This window comes from Lissotriton helveticus, chromosome 11 (genome assembly GCF_964261635.1).
Source record: "Lissotriton helveticus chromosome 11, aLisHel1.1, whole genome shotgun sequence".
Taxonomy (NCBI): Eukaryota; Metazoa; Chordata; class Amphibia; order Caudata; family Salamandridae; genus Lissotriton; species Lissotriton helveticus.
This window is the reverse complement of record NC_136072.1, coordinates 38,236,468-38,251,572: the sequence shown is the minus strand read 5'-3', so window position 1 is coordinate 38,251,572 and position 15,105 is coordinate 38,236,468. Positions and strand designations below refer to the sequence as shown.

Sequence of the window (15,105 nt, the reverse complement as noted above, 5' to 3'; positions counted from 1 at the left end):
CAGACAATGAAAGGGCTGAGGCCCGACCAGACATTATAACTCTAGCATCTCTATGTTAGAAAGCATTTCTAGGCAATATCTAGCCTCTGAAAAAAATATACAAGATCCACCGATAAATCTGTCAAAAGTCCTTAACATTTTGTGCATACTTGTGCTCTCACCTGCATGTAGCGCCACCTTGTAGCTGTCGAAGGTACCTGCGGCTCACAAAATGTTTTATCAGAAGGCAAGTTGAGAGGAATCCAAGGGGCAGATGTCCATGGAAAGAGCGTCTCAATGCAGCAGGAAGGTTGGATGATTCAAATTTGCATAGTTTCCTGTCCAACGTCCAGAATGCTCCCAAACGCTCCCAAACGCTCAAAAGCCTCCCCTCACCGGGTAGATCTCTGGCACCCAGGTAAAGCCAAATCCTGAGCATGCTAGCGCTAGTATCAGAGAGAGAGATATAGAGGGTTCAAGAGCTGCTGTCTTGATAAAGGTTTGAAACGGCTAGTGCCTGAGAATGTCTGACTTTCAGTTATGACTGATTGCGAGAGGGGAAGATGAAGTTTTTCTATACCCAGCATGCCTTGCGATATACTTAGGCAAATGAGGTGAGAGCCCGACCAATCCCACGCTACTCTGCTGAATGCTCCTCATCTGCATAAAGAGAACACTGTCCCAACGCAGCAGAGTGGCGCAGCGGAAGCGTGCTGGGCCCATAACCCAGAGGTCGATGGATCACACCATCCTCTGCTAATTTTGCTTGATTTTTCTTCCAAGGACCAAGCTGTCATTTTAAGGCTGCCAGCAAGGAAAAGCGCAAGCTTGTGCCAGCTATGGTAGAAACGACTTCTGAACTATCTGTGTCTGCTGAAATACAAGAGAGGGATCGTCAAGGGATCCACCCTGTACCTTGAAAGTAAAGACACACAATAATAAGCATAAATGACTGGTGGGACCTTCAAACACTTTTCTGGGCATGCTTTGAATATCATTCTTCCCTTTTTGTTCTGCTCTTATCTATCTCCTGGGCATTTCCTGGAATGTTCTCTCTTTCTTTTCCCTGCTTTGCTTCCCATGCTGCCTCTATATGTTCATATCCATTATTTGTACTGCTGCTTACCATTCTTCTCTTCTTCACAGCTTTGTCCTTGGTTTCAATCCCAGTTCCTTACAATCTGCTAAAACCTTTCTACTGCTTCTCATGTTGGTATCTTAACCAAATGCACCATTGAAGCTGGTGCAAGATAGACATTGAACTCAGGCTCGTAATGTTTAGAACCGAGATTGCACAGATCAGAGGGCGTTGGTGGTATAGTGGTGAGCATAGCTGCCTTCCAAGCAGTTGACCCGGGTTCGATTCCCGGCCAACGCAGTACCAATTCTTATATATTCTGCAATCAGGATATATTTTAATGCAACATGTCACAAAATGGAAATATCATGAACAGATTAATCAGCCATTATATAAAAAATAAACAAATATGTAGGCAAGCATCTCGATCGCCCCTTCTGCCATACTCATTGTCCTACTATATGATAAGTTTCATAAAGCAGAGTCACCACTCACATGAGCTGGTAATAAATATGTTACAGTGGGAAGACAATGAACGGGCTGAGGCCCGACCACACATTATACCTAAAGCATCTCTATGTTAAAAAGCATTCCTAGGTAATGTCTAGCCTCTGAAAAAAATATGTAAAATCCATCGATAAATCTGGCAAAAGTCCCCAATATTTTGGGCATACTTGTGCTCTCACCTGAATGTAGCGCCACCTTGTAGGCGCCGAAGGTAACTGCGGCTCACAAAATGTTTTATCAGAAGGCAAGTTGAGAGGAATCCAAGAGGCAGATGTTCTTGGAAAGAGCCTCTGACTGCAGCAGGAAGGATGGATGCTTCAAATTTGCACAGTTTCCTGCCCATCGTCCTCTCACGTCCCGAACGCCCACGTCACTCCCCTGAATGCTCCTCATCTGCATAAAGAGAACACTCTGATAAAGGAGCAGAGTGGCGCAGCGGAAGCGTGCTGGGCCCATAACCCAGAGGTCGATGGATCGAAACCATCCTCTGCTAATTTTGCTTGATTTTTCTTCCAAGGACCAAGCTGTCATTTCCACGCTGCCGGAAAGGAAAAGCGCAAGCTTGTGCCAGCTAAGTGATATAAGAATTCTCAACTATCTGTGTCTGCTGAAATACAAGAGAGGGAGTGTCAAAGGATCCACCCTGTACTTTGAAAGTAAAGACACACAATAATAAGCATACATGACTGGTGGGACCTTCAAACACTTTTCTGTGCAGGCTTTGAATTTCATTCTTCCCTTTTTGTTCTGCTCTTATCTATCTCCTAGGCATTTCATGGAATGTTCTCTCTTTCTCTTCCCTGCTTTGCTTCCCTTGCTGCCTCTATATGTTATATATATATATTAATTGTACTGCTGCTTTCCATTCTTCTCATCTGCACAGCTTTGTCCTTGGTTTTAATCCCCAGTTCCTTACCCTCTGCAAATAACGTTCTACTGCTTTTCATGTTGGTATCTAAACCAAATGCACCATTGAAGCTGGTGCAAGATAGTCATTGATCTCTGGGTCATAATATTTAGAACCGAGAGCGCAAATGTCAGAGGGCGTTGGTGGTATAGTGGTGAGCATAGCTGCTTCCCAAGCAGTTGACCCGGGTTCGATTCCCGGCCAACGCAATGCAAATACTTATATATTCTGCAAGCAGGATATACTTTAATTCAACATTTCACAAAATGGAAATATCATGAACAGATTAATCAGCCATATATAAAGAAATAAACAAATACGTAGGCAAACCTCTCGATCGCCCCTTCTGCTACATTCATTGGCCTAATATATGATAAGTTTCATAAAGCAGAGTCACCACTCACATGTGCTGGTAATAAATATGTTACAGTGGGCAGACAATGAAAGGGCTGAGGCCCGACCAGACATTATAACTCTAGCATCTCTATGTTAGAAAGCATTTCTAGGCAATATCTAGCCTCTGAAAAAAATATACAAGATCCACCGATAAATCTGTCAAAAGTCCTTAACATTTTGTGCATACTTGTGCTCTCACCTGCATGTAGCGCCACCTTGTAGCTGTCGAAGGTACCTGCGGCTCACAAAATGTTTTATCAGAAGGCAAGTTGAGAGGAATCCAAGGGGCAGATGTCCATGGAAAGAGCGTCTCAATGCAGCAGGAAGGTTGGATGATTCAAATTTGCATAGTTTCCTGTCCAACGTCCACTCACGTCCCGAACGCTCCCAAACGCTCAAAAGCCTCGCCCTCACCGGGTAGATCTCTGGCACCCAGGTAAAGCCAAATCCTGAGCATGCTAGCGCTAGTATCAGAGAGAGAGATATAGAGGGTTCAAGAGCTGCTGTCTTGATAAAGGTTTGAAACGGCTAGTGCCTGAGAATGTCTGACTTTCAGTTATGACTGATTGCGAGAGGGGAAGATGAAGTTTTTCTATACCCAGCATGCCTTGCGATATACTTAGGCAAATGAGGTGAGAGCCCGACCAATCCCACGCTACTCTGCTGAATGCTCCTCATCTGCATAAAGAGAACACTGTCCCAACGCAGCAGAGTGGCGCAGCGGAAGCGTGCTGGGCCCATAACCCAGAGGTCGATGGATCGAAACCATCCTCTGCTAATTTTGCTTGATTTTTCTTCCAAGGACCAAGCTGTCATTTTAAGGCTGCCAGCAAGGAAAAGCGCAAGCTTGTGCCAGCTATGGTAGAAACGACTTCTGAACTATCTGTGTCTGCTGAAATACAAGAGAGGGATCGTCAAGGGATCCACCCTGTACCTTGAAAGTAAAGACACACAATAATAAGCATAAATGACTGGTGGGACCTTCAAACACTTTTCTGGGCATGCTTTGAATATCATTCTTCCCTTTTTGTTCTGCTCTTATCTATCTCCTGGGCATTTCCTGGAATGTTCTCTCTTTCTTTTCCCTGCTTTGCTTCCCATGCTGCCTCTATATGTTCATATCCATTATTTGTACTGCTGCTTACCATTCTTCTCTTCTTCACAGCTTTGTCCTTGGTTTCAATCCCAGTTCCTTACAATCTGCTAAAACCTTTCTACTGCTTCTCATGTTGGTATCTAAACCAAATGCACCATTGAAGCTGGTGCAAGATAGACATTGAACTCAGGGTCGTAATGTTTAGAACCGAGATTGCACAGATCAGAGGGCGTTGGTGGTATAGTGGTGAGCATAGCTGCCTTCCAAGCAGTTGACCCGGGTTCGATTCCCGGCCAACGCAGTACCAATTCTTATATATTCTGCAATCAGGATATATTTTAATGCAACATGTCACAAAATGGAAATATCATGAACAGATTAATCAGCCATTATATAAAAAATAAACAAATATGTAGGCAAGCATCTCGATCGCCCCTTCTGCCATACTCATTGTCCTACTATATGATAAGTTTCATAAAGCAGAGTCACCACTCACATGAGCTGGTAATAAATATGTTACAGTGGGAAGACAATGAACGGGCTGAGGCCCGACCACACATTATACCTAAAGCATCTCTATGTTAAAAAGCATTCCTAGGTAATGTCTAGCCTCTGAAAAAAATATGTAAAATCCATCGATAAATCTGGCAAAAGTCCCCAATATTTTGGGCATACTTGTGCTCTCACCTGAATGTAGCGCCACCTTGTAGGCGCCGAAGGTAACTGCGGCTCACAAAATGTTTTATCAGAAGGCAAGTTGAGAGGAATCCAAGAGGCAGATGTTCTTGGAAAGAGCCTCTGACTGCAGCAGGAAGGATGGATGCTTCAAATTTGCACAGTTTCCTGCCCATCGTCCTCTCACGTCCCGAACGCCCACGTCACTCCCCTGAATGCTCCTCATCTGCATAAAGAGAACACTCTGATAAAGGAGCAGAGTGGCGCAGCGGAAGCGTGCTGGGCCCATAACCCAGAGGTCGATGGATCGAAACCATCCTCTGCTAATTTTGCTTGATTTTTCTTCCAAGGACCAAGCTGTCATTTCCACGCTGCCGGAAAGGAAAAGCGCAAGCTTGTGCCAGCTAAGTGATATAAGAATTCTCAACTATCTGTGTCTGCTGAAATACAAGAGAGGGAGTGTCAAAGGATCCACCCTGTACTTTGAAAGTAAAGACACACAATAATAAGCATACATGACTGGTGGGACCTTCAAACACTTTTCTGTGCAGGCTTTGAATTTCATTCTTCCCTTTTTGTTCTGCTCTTATCTATCTCCTAGGCATTTCATGGAATGTTCTCTCTTTCTCTTCCCTGCTTTGCTTCCCTTGCTGCCTCTATATGTTATATATATATATTAATTGTACTGCTGCTTTCCATTCTTCTCATCTGCACAGCTTTGTCCTTGGTTTTAATCCCCAGTTCCTTACCCTCTGCAAATAACGTTCTACTGCTTTTCATGTTGGTATCTAAACCAAATGCACCATTGAAGCTGGTGCAAGATAGTCATTGATCTCTGGGTCATAATATTTAGAACCGAGAGCGCAAATGTCAGAGGGCGTTGGTGGTATAGTGGTGAGCATAGCTGCTTCCCAAGCAGTTGACCCGGGTTCGATTCCCGGCCAACGCAATGCAAATACTTATATATTCTGCAAGCAGGATATACTTTAATTCAACATTTCACAAAATGGAAATATCATGAACAGATTAATCAGCCATATATAAAGAAATAAACAAATACGTAGGCAAACCTCTCGATCGCCCCTTCTGCTACATTCATTGGCCTAATATATGATAAGTTTCATAAAGCAGAGTCACCACTCACATGTGCTGGTAATAAATATGTTACAGTGGGCAGACAATGAAAGGGCTGAGGCCCGACCAGACATTATAACTCTAGCATCTCTATGTTAGAAAGCATTTCTAGGCAATATCTAGCCTCTGAAAAAAATATACAAGATCCACCGATAAATCTGTCAAAAGTCCTTAACATTTTGCGCATACTTGTGCTCTCACCTGCATGTAGCGCCACCTTGTAGCTGTCGAAGGTACCTGCGGCTCACAAAATGTTTTATCAGAAGGCAAGTTGAGAGGAATCCAAGGGGCAGATGTCCATGGAAAGAGCGTCTCAATGCAGCAGGAAGGTTGGATGATTCAAATTTGCATAGTTTCCTGTCCAACGTCCACAACGCTCCCAAACGCTCAAAAGCCTCACACCGGGCAAGCCCTCACCGGGTAGATCTCTGGCACCCAGGTATAGCCAAATCCTGAGCATGCTAGCGCTAGTATCGGAGAGAGAGATATAGAGGGTTCAAGAGCTGCTGTCTTGATAAAGGTTTGAAATGGCTAGTGCCTGAGAATGTCTGACTTTCAGTTATGACTGATTGCGAGAGGGGAAGATGAAGTTTTTCTATACCCAGCATGCCTTGCGATATACTTAGGCAAATGAGGTGAGAGCCCGACCAATCCCACGCTACTCTGCTGAATGCTCCTCATCTGCATAAAGAGAACACTGTCCCAATGCAGCAGAGTGGTGCAGCGGAAGCGTGCTGGGCCCATAACCCAGAGGTCGATGGATCGAAACCATCCTCTGCTAATTTTGCTTGATTTTTCTTCCAAGGACCAAGCTGTCATTTTAAGGCTGCCAGCAAGGAAAAGCGCAAGCTTGTGCCAGCTATGGTAGAAACGACTTCTGAACTATCTGTGTCTGCTGAAATACAAGAGAGGGATCGTCAAGGGATCCACCCTGTACCTTGAAAGTAAAGACACACAATAATAAGCATAAATGACTGGTGGGACCTTCAAACACTTTTCTGGGCATGCTTTGAATATCATTCTTCCCTTTTTGTTCTGCTCTTATCTATCTCCTGGGCATTTCCTGGAATGTTCTCTCTTTCTTTTCCCTGCTTTGCTTCCCATGCTGCCTCTATATGTTCATATCCATTATTTGTACTGCTGCTTACCATTCTTCTCTTCTTCACAGCTTTGTCCTTGGTTTCAATCCCAGTTCCTTACAATCTGCTAAAACCTTTCTACTGCTTCTCATGTTGGTATCTAAACCAAATGCACCATTGAAGCTGGTGCAAGATAGACATTGAACTCAGGGTCGTAATGTTTAGAACCGAGATTGCACAGATCAGAGGGCGTTGGTGGTATAGTGGTGAGCATAGCTGCCTTCCAAGCAGTTGACCCGGGTTCGATTCCCGGCCAACGCAGTACCAATTCTTATATATTCTGCAATCAGGATATATTTTAATGCAACATGTCACAAAATGGAAATATCATGAACAGATTAATCAGCCATTATATAAAAAATAAACAAATATGTAGGCAAGCATCTCGATCGCCCCTTCTGCCATACTCATTGTCCTACTATATGATAAGTTTCATAAAGCAGAGTCACCACTCACATGAGCTGGTAATAAATATGTTACAGTGGGAAGACAATGAACGGGCTGAGGCCCGACCACACATTATACCTAAAGCATCTCTATGTTAAAAAGCATTCCTAGGTAATGTCTAGCCTCTGAAAAAAATATGTAAAATCCATCGATAAATCTGGCAAAAGTCCCCAATATTTTGGGCATACTTGTGCTCTCACCTGAATGTAGCGCCACCTTGTAGGGGCCGAAGGTAACTGCGGCTCACAAAATGTTTTATCAGAAGGCAAGTTGAGAGGAATCCAAGAGGCAGATGTTCTTGGAAAGAGCCTCTGACTGCAGCAGGAAGGATGGATGCTTCAAATTTGCACAGTTTCCTGCCCATCGTCCTCTCACGTCCCGAACGCCCACGTCACTCCCCTGAATGCTCCTCATCTGCATAAAGAGAACACTCTGATAAAGGAGCAGAGTGGCGCAGCGGAAGCGTGCTGGGCCCATAACCCAGAGGTCGATGGATCGAAACCATCCTCTGCTAATTTTGCTTGATTTTTCTTCCAAGGACCAAGCTGTCATTTCCACGCTGCCGGAAAGGAAAAGCGCAAGCTTGTGCCAGCTAAGTGATATAAGACTTCTCAACTATCTGTGTCTGCTGAAATACAAGAGAGGGAGTGTCAAAGGATCCACCCTGTACTTTGAAAGTAAAGACACACAATAATAAGCATACATGACTGGTGGGACCTTCAAACACTTTTCTGTGCAGGCTTTGAATTTCATTCTTCCCTTTTTGTTCTGCTCTTATCTATCTCCTGGGCATTTCATGGAATGTTCTCTCTTTCTCTTCCCTGCTTTGCTTCCCTTGCTGCCTCTATATGTTATATATATATATTAATTGTACTGCTGCTTTCCATTCTTCTCATCTGCACAGCTTTGTCCTTGGTTTTAATCCCCAGTTCCTTACCCTCTGCAAATAACGTTCTACTGCTTTTCATGTTGGTATCTAAACCAAATGCACCATTGAAGCTGGTGCAAGATAGTCATTGATCTCTGGGTCATAATATTTAGAACCGAGAGCACAAATGTCAGAGGGCGTTGGTGGTATAGTGGTGAGCATAGCTGCTTCCCAAGCAGTTGACCTGGGTTCGATTCCCGGCCAACGCAATGCAAATACTTATATATTCTGCAAGCAGGATATACTTTAATTCAACATTTCACAAAATGGAAATATCATGAACAGATTAATCAGCCATATATAAAGAAATAAACAAATACGTAGGCAAACCTCTCGATCGCCCCTTCTGCTACATTCATTGGCCTAATATATGATAAGTTTCATAAAGCAGAGTCACCACTCACATGTGCTGGTAATAAATATGTTACAGTGGGCAGACAATGAAAGGGCTGAGGCCCGACCAGACATTATAACTCTAGCATCTCTATGTTAGAAAGCATTTCTAGGCAATATCTAGCCTCTGAAAAAAATATACAAGATCCACCGATAAATCTGTCAAAAGTCCTTAACATTTTGTGCATACTTGTGCTCTCACCTGCATGTAGCGCCACCTTGTAGCTGTCGAAGGTACCTGCGGCTCACAAAATGTTTTATCAGAAGGCAAGTTGAGAGGAATCCAAGGGGCAGATGTCCATGGAAAGAGCGTCTCAATGCAGCAGGAAGGTTGGATGATTCAAATTTGCATAGTTTCCTGTCCAACGTCCACTCACGTCCCGAATGCTCCCAAACGCTCAAAAGCCTCACACCGGGCAAGCCCTCACCGGGTAGATCTCTGGCACCTAGGTAAAGCCAAATCCTGAGCATGCTAGCGCTAGTATCAGAGAGAGAGATATAGAGGGTTCAAGAGCTGCTGTCTTGATAAAGGTTTGAAACGGCTAGTGCCTGAGAATGTCTGACTTTCAGTTATGACTGATTGCGAGAGGGGAAGATGAAGTTTTTCTATACCCAGCATGCCTTGCGATATACTTAGGCAAATGAGGTGAGAGCCCGACCAATCCCACGCTACTCTGCTGAATGCTCCTCATCTGCATAAAGAGAACACTGTCCCAATGCAGCAGAGTGGCGCAGCGGAAGCGTGCTGGGCCCATAACCCAGAGGTCGATGGATCGAAACCATCCTCTGCTAATTTTGCTTGATTTTTCTTCCAAGGACCAAGCTGTCATTTTAAGGCTGCCAGCAAGGAAAAGCGCAAGCTTGTGCCAGCTATGGTAGAAACGACTTCTGAACTATCTGTGTCTGCTGAAATACAAGAGAGGGATCGTCAAGGGATCCACCCTGTACCTTGAAAGTAAAGACACACAATAATAAGCATAAATGACTGGTGGGACCTTCAAACACTTTTCTGGGCATGCTTTGAATATCATTCTTCCCTTTTTGTTCTGCTCTTATCTATCTCCTGGGCATTTCCTGGAATGTTCTCTCTTTCTTTTCCCTGCTTTGCTTCCCATGCTGCCTCTATATGTTCATATCCATTATTTGTACTGCTGCTTACCATTCTTCTCTTCTTCACAGCTTTGTCCTTGGTTTCAATCCCAGTTCCTTACAATCTGCTAAAACCTTTCTACTGCTTCTCATGTTGGTATCTAAACCAAATGCACCATTGAAGCTGGTGCAAGATAGACATTGAACTCAGGGTCGTAATGTTTAGAACCGAGATTGCACAGATCAGAGGGCGTTGGTGGTATAGTGGTGAGCATAGCTGCCTTCCAAGCAGTTGACCTGGGTTCGATTCCCGGCCAACGCAGTACCAATTCTTATATATTCTGCAATCAGGATATATTTTAATGCAACATGTCACAAAATGGAAATATCATGAACAGATTAATCAGCCATTATATAAAAAATAAACAAATATGTAGGCAAGCATCTCGATCGCCCCTTCTGCCATACTCATTGTCCTACTATATGATAAGTTTCATAAAGCAGAGTCACCACTCACATGAGCTGGTAATAAATATGTTACAGTGGGAAGACAATGAACGGGCTGAGGCCCGACCACACATTATACCTAAAGCATCTCTATGTTAAAAAGCATTCCTAGGTAATGTCTAGCCTCTGAAAAAAATATGTAAAATCCATCGATAAATCTGGCAAAAGTCCCCAATATTTTGGGCATACTTGTGCTCTCACCTGAATGTAGCGCCACATTGTAGGCGCCGAAGGTAACTGCGGCTCACAAAATGTTTTATCAGAAGGCAAGTTGAGAGGAATCCAAGAGGCAGATGTTCTTGGAAAGAGCCTCTGACTGCAGCAGGAAGGATGGATGCTTCAAATTTGCACAGTTTCCTGCCCATCGTCCTCTCACGTCCCGAACGCCCATGTCACTCCCCTGAATGCTCCTCATCTGCATAAAGAGAACACTCTGATAAAGGAGCAGAGTGGCGCAGCGGAAGCGTGCTGGGCCCATAACCCAGAGGTCGATGGATCGAAACCATCCTCTGCTAATTTTGCTTGATTTTTCTTCCAAGGACCAAGCTGTCATTTCCACGCTGCCGGAAAGGAAAAGCGCAAGCTTGTGCCAGCTAAGTGATATAAGAATTCTCAACTATCTGTGTCTGCTTAAATACAAGAGAGGGAGTGTCAAAGGATCCACCCTGTACTTTGAAAGTAAAGACACACAATAATAAGCATACATGACTGGTGGGACCTTCAAACACTTTTCTGTGCAGGCTTTGAATTTCATTCTTCCCTTTTTGTTCTGCTCTTATCTATCTCCTGGGCATTTCATGGAATGTTCTCTCTTTCTCTTCCCTGCTTTGCTTCCCTTGCTGCCTCTATATGTTATATATATATATTATTTGTACTGCTGCTTTCCATTCTTCTCATCTGCACAGCTTTGTCCTTGGTTTTAATCCCCAGTTCCTTACCCTCTGCAAATAACGTTCTACTGCTTTTCATGTTGGTATCTAAACCAAATGCACCATTGAAGCTGGTGCAAGATAGTCATTGATCTCTGGGTCATAATATTTAGAACCGAGAGCGCAAATGTCAGAGGGCGTTGGTGGTATAGTGGTGAGCATAGCTGCTTCCCAAGCAGTTGACCCGGGTTCGATTCCCGGCCAACGCAATGCAAATACTTATATATTCTGCAAGCAGGATATACTTTAATTCAACATTTCACAAAATGGAAATATCATGAACAGATTAATCAGCCATATATAAAGAAATAAACAAATACGTAGGCAAACCTCTCGATCGCCCCTTCTGCTACATTCATTGGCCTAATATATGATAAGTTTCATAAAGCAGAGTCACCACTCACATGTGCTGGTAATAAATATGTTACAGTGGGCAGACAATGAAAGGGCTGAGGCCCGACCAGACATTATAACTCTAGCATCTCTATGTTAGAAAGCATTTCTAGGCAATATCTAGCCTCTGAAAAAAATATACAAGATCCACCGATAAATCTGTCAAAAGTCCTTAACATTTTGTGCATACTTGTGCTCTCACCTGCATGTAGCGCCACCTTGTAGCTGTCGAAGGTACCTGCGGCTCACAAAATGTTTTATCAGAAGGCAAGTTGAGAGGAATCCAAGGGGCAGATGTCCATGGAAAGAGCGTCTCAATGCAGCAGGAAGGTTGGATGATTCAAATTTGCATAGTTTCCTGTCCAACGTCCACTCACGTCCCGAACGCTCCCAAACGCTCAAAAGCCTCACACCGGGCAAGCCCTCACCGGGTAGATCTCTGGCACCTAGGTAAAGCCAAATCCTGAGCATGCTAGCGCTAGTATCAGAGAGAGAGATATAGAGGGTTCAAGAGCTGCTGTCTTGATAAAGGTTTGAAACGGCTAGTGCCTGAGAATGTCTGACTTTCAGTTATGACTGATTGCGAGAGGGGAAGATGAAGTTTTTCTATACCCAGCATGCCTTGCGATATACTTAGGCAAATGAGGTGAGAGCCCGACCAATCCCACGCTACTCTGCTGAATGCTCCTCATCTGCATAAAGAGAACACTGTCCCAATGCAGCAGAGTGGCGCAGCGGAAGCGTGCTGGGCCCATAACCCAGAGGTCGATGGATCGAAACCATCCTCTGCTAATTTTGCTTGATTTTTCTTCCAAGGACCAAGCTGTCATTTTAAGGCTGCCAGCAAGGAAAAGCGCAAGCTTGTGCCAGCTATGGTAGAAACGACTTCTGAACTATCTGTGTCTGCTGAAATACAAGAGAGGGATCGTCAAGGGATCCACCCTGTACCTTGAAAGTAAAGACACACAATAATAAGCATAAATGACTGGTGGGACCTTCAAACACTTTTCTGGGCATGCTTTGAATATCATTCTTCCCTTTTTGTTCTGCTCTTATCTATCTCCTGGGCATTTCCTGGAATGTTCTCTCTTTCTTTTCCCTGCTTTGCTTCCCATGCTGCCTCTATATGTTCATATCCATTATTTGTACTGCTGCTTACCATTCTTCTCTTCTTCACAGCTTTGTCCTTGGTTTCAATCCCAGTTCCTTACAATCTGCTAAAACCTTTCTACTGCTTCTCATGTTGGTATCTAAACCAAATGCACCATTGAAGCTGGTGCAAGATAGACATTGAACTCAGGGTCGTAATGTTTAGAACCGAGATTGCACAGATCAGAGGGCGTTGGTGGTATAGTGGTGAGCATAGCTGCCTTCCAAGCAGTTGACCTGGGTTCGATTCCCGGCCAACGCAGTACCAATTCTTATATATTCTGCAATCAGGATATATTTTAATGCAACATGTCACAAAATGGAAATATCATGAACAGATTAATCAGCCATTATATAAAAAATAAACAAATATGTAGGCAAGCATCTCGATCGCCCCTTCTGCCATACTCATTGTCCTACTATATGATAAGTTTCATAAAGCAGAGTCACCACTCACATGAGCTGGTAATAAATATGTTACAGTGGGAAGACAATGAACGGGCTGAGGCCCGACCACACATTATACCTAAAGCATCTCTATGTTAAAAAGCATTCCTAGGTAATGTCTAGCCTCTGAAAAAAATATGTAAAATCCATCGATAAATCTGGCAAAAGTCCCCAATATTTTGGGCATACTTGTGCTCTCACCTGAATGTAGCGCCACCTTGTAGGCGCCGAAGGTAACTGCGGCTCACAAAATGTTTTATCAGAAGGCAAGTTGAGAGGAATCCAAGAGGCAGATGTTCTTGGAAAGAGCCTCTGACTGCAGCAGGAAGGATGGATGCTTCAAATTTGCACAGTTTCCTGCCCATCGTCCTCTCACGTCCCGAACGCCCATGTCACTCCCCTGAATGCTCCTCATCTGCATAAAGAGAACACTCTGATAAAGGAGCAGAGTGGCGCAGCGGAAGCGTGCTGGGCCCATAACCCAGAGGTCGATGGATCGAAACCATCCTCTGCTAAATTTGCTTGATTTTTCTTCCAAGGACCAAGCTGTCATTTCCACGCTGCCGGAAAGGAAAAGCGCAAGCTTGTGCCAGCTAAGTGATATAAGACTTCTCAACTATCTGTGTCTGCTGAAATACAAGAGAGGGAGTGTCAAAGGATCCACCCTGTACTTTGAAAGTAAAGACACACAATAATAAGCATACATGACTGGTGGGACCTTCAAACACTTTTCTGTGCAGGCTTTGAATTTCATTCTTCCCTTTTTGTTCTGCTCTTATCTATCTCCTGGGCATTTCATGGAATGTTCTCTCTTTCTCTTCCCTGCTTTGCTTCCCTTGCTGCCTCTATATGTTATATATATATATTAATTGTACTGCTGCTTTCCATTCTTCTCATCTGCACAGCTTTGTCCTTGGTTTTAATCCCCAGTTCCTTACCCTCTGCAAATAACGTTCTACTGCTTTTCATGTTGGTATCTAAACCAAATGCACCATTGAAGCTGGTGCAAGATAGTCATTGATCTCTGGGTCATAATATTTAGAACCGAGAGCGCAAATGTCAGAGGGCGTTGGTGGTATAGTGGTGAGCATAGCTGCTTCCCAAGCAGTTGACCCGGGTTCGATTCCCGGCCAACGCAATGCAAATACTTATATATTCTGCAAGCAGGATATACTTTAATTCAACATTTCACAAAATGGAAATATCATGAACAGATTAATCAGCCATATATAAAGAAATAAACAAATACGTAGGCAAACCTCTCGATCGCCCCTTCTGCTACATTCATTGGCCTAATATATGATAAGTTTCATAAAGCAGAGTCACCACTCACATGTGCTGGTAATAAATATGTTACAGTGGGCAGACAATGAAAGGGCTGAGGCCCGACCAGACATTATAACTCTAGCATCTCTATGTTAGAAAGCATTTCTAGGCAATATCTAGCCTCTGAAAAAAATATACAAGATCCACCGATAAATCTGTCAAAAGTCCTTAACATTTTGTGCATACTTGTGCTCTCACCTGCATGTAGCGCCACCTTGTAGCTGTCGAAGGTACCTGCGGCTCACAAAATGTTTTATCAGAAGGCAAGTTGAGAGGAATCCAAGGGGCAGATGTCCATGGAAAGAGCGTCTCAATGCAGCAGGAAGGTTGGATGATTCAAATTTGCATAGTTTCCTGTCCAACGTCCACTCACGTCCCGAACGCTCCCAAACGCTCAAAAGCCTCACACCGGGCAAGCCCTCACCGGGTAGATCTCTGGCACCTAGGTAAAGCCAAATCCTGAGCATGCTAGCGCTAGTATCAGAGAGAGAGATATAGAGGGTTCAAGAGCTGCTGTCTTGATAAAGGTTTGAAACGGCTAGTGCCTGAGAATGTCTGACTTTCAGTTATGACTGATTGCGAGAGG

General features: G+C 43.9%; 18 non-coding genes across 18 annotated transcripts; all 18 read left to right on the top strand.

Moving 5' to 3' along the window:
• The first annotated feature begins 1,285 nt into the window (after positions 1–1,285).
• TRNAG-UCC (transfer RNA glycine (anticodon UCC)) lies at positions 1,286–1,357 on the top strand. The gene has a single exon. It is a non-coding gene; the product is annotated as a tRNA-Gly (tRNA).
• A 628-nt stretch (positions 1,358–1,985) lies between these two features.
• Positions 1,986–2,057, top strand: TRNAM-CAU (transfer RNA methionine (anticodon CAU)). Its single transcript has one exon. It is a non-coding gene; the product is annotated as a tRNA-Met (tRNA).
• Positions 2,058–2,608: 551 nt separating this feature from the next.
• Positions 2,609–2,680, top strand: TRNAG-CCC (transfer RNA glycine (anticodon CCC)). The gene has a single exon. It is a non-coding gene; the product is annotated as a tRNA-Gly (tRNA).
• Positions 2,681–3,573: 893 nt separating this feature from the next.
• On the top strand, positions 3,574–3,645 carry TRNAM-CAU (transfer RNA methionine (anticodon CAU)). The gene has a single exon. It is a non-coding gene; the product is annotated as a tRNA-Met (tRNA).
• Positions 3,646–4,192: 547 nt separating this feature from the next.
• TRNAG-UCC (transfer RNA glycine (anticodon UCC)) lies at positions 4,193–4,264 on the top strand. The gene has a single exon. It is a non-coding gene; the product is annotated as a tRNA-Gly (tRNA).
• Positions 4,265–4,892: 628 nt separating this feature from the next.
• On the top strand, positions 4,893–4,964 carry TRNAM-CAU (transfer RNA methionine (anticodon CAU)). Its single transcript has one exon. It is a non-coding gene; the product is annotated as a tRNA-Met (tRNA).
• Positions 4,965–5,515: 551 nt separating this feature from the next.
• On the top strand, positions 5,516–5,587 carry TRNAG-CCC (transfer RNA glycine (anticodon CCC)). The gene has a single exon. It is a non-coding gene; the product is annotated as a tRNA-Gly (tRNA).
• Positions 5,588–7,100: 1,513 nt separating this feature from the next.
• On the top strand, positions 7,101–7,172 carry TRNAG-UCC (transfer RNA glycine (anticodon UCC)). Its single transcript has one exon. It is a non-coding gene; the product is annotated as a tRNA-Gly (tRNA).
• Positions 7,173–7,800: 628 nt separating this feature from the next.
• Positions 7,801–7,872, top strand: TRNAM-CAU (transfer RNA methionine (anticodon CAU)). Its single transcript has one exon. It is a non-coding gene; the product is annotated as a tRNA-Met (tRNA).
• Positions 7,873–8,423: 551 nt separating this feature from the next.
• TRNAG-CCC (transfer RNA glycine (anticodon CCC)) lies at positions 8,424–8,495 on the top strand. Its single transcript has one exon. It is a non-coding gene; the product is annotated as a tRNA-Gly (tRNA).
• A 904-nt stretch (positions 8,496–9,399) lies between these two features.
• On the top strand, positions 9,400–9,471 carry TRNAM-CAU (transfer RNA methionine (anticodon CAU)). Its single transcript has one exon. It is a non-coding gene; the product is annotated as a tRNA-Met (tRNA).
• A 547-nt stretch (positions 9,472–10,018) lies between these two features.
• Positions 10,019–10,090, top strand: TRNAG-UCC (transfer RNA glycine (anticodon UCC)). The gene has a single exon. It is a non-coding gene; the product is annotated as a tRNA-Gly (tRNA).
• Positions 10,091–10,718: 628 nt separating this feature from the next.
• Positions 10,719–10,790, top strand: TRNAM-CAU (transfer RNA methionine (anticodon CAU)). The gene has a single exon. It is a non-coding gene; the product is annotated as a tRNA-Met (tRNA).
• A 551-nt stretch (positions 10,791–11,341) lies between these two features.
• On the top strand, positions 11,342–11,413 carry TRNAG-CCC (transfer RNA glycine (anticodon CCC)). The gene has a single exon. It is a non-coding gene; the product is annotated as a tRNA-Gly (tRNA).
• A 904-nt stretch (positions 11,414–12,317) lies between these two features.
• On the top strand, positions 12,318–12,389 carry TRNAM-CAU (transfer RNA methionine (anticodon CAU)). The gene has a single exon. It is a non-coding gene; the product is annotated as a tRNA-Met (tRNA).
• Positions 12,390–12,936: 547 nt separating this feature from the next.
• TRNAG-UCC (transfer RNA glycine (anticodon UCC)) lies at positions 12,937–13,008 on the top strand. The gene has a single exon. It is a non-coding gene; the product is annotated as a tRNA-Gly (tRNA).
• A 628-nt stretch (positions 13,009–13,636) lies between these two features.
• Positions 13,637–13,708, top strand: TRNAM-CAU (transfer RNA methionine (anticodon CAU)). The gene has a single exon. It is a non-coding gene; the product is annotated as a tRNA-Met (tRNA).
• A 551-nt stretch (positions 13,709–14,259) lies between these two features.
• Positions 14,260–14,331, top strand: TRNAG-CCC (transfer RNA glycine (anticodon CCC)). Its single transcript has one exon. It is a non-coding gene; the product is annotated as a tRNA-Gly (tRNA).
• Positions 14,332–15,105: the final 774 nt, after the last annotated feature.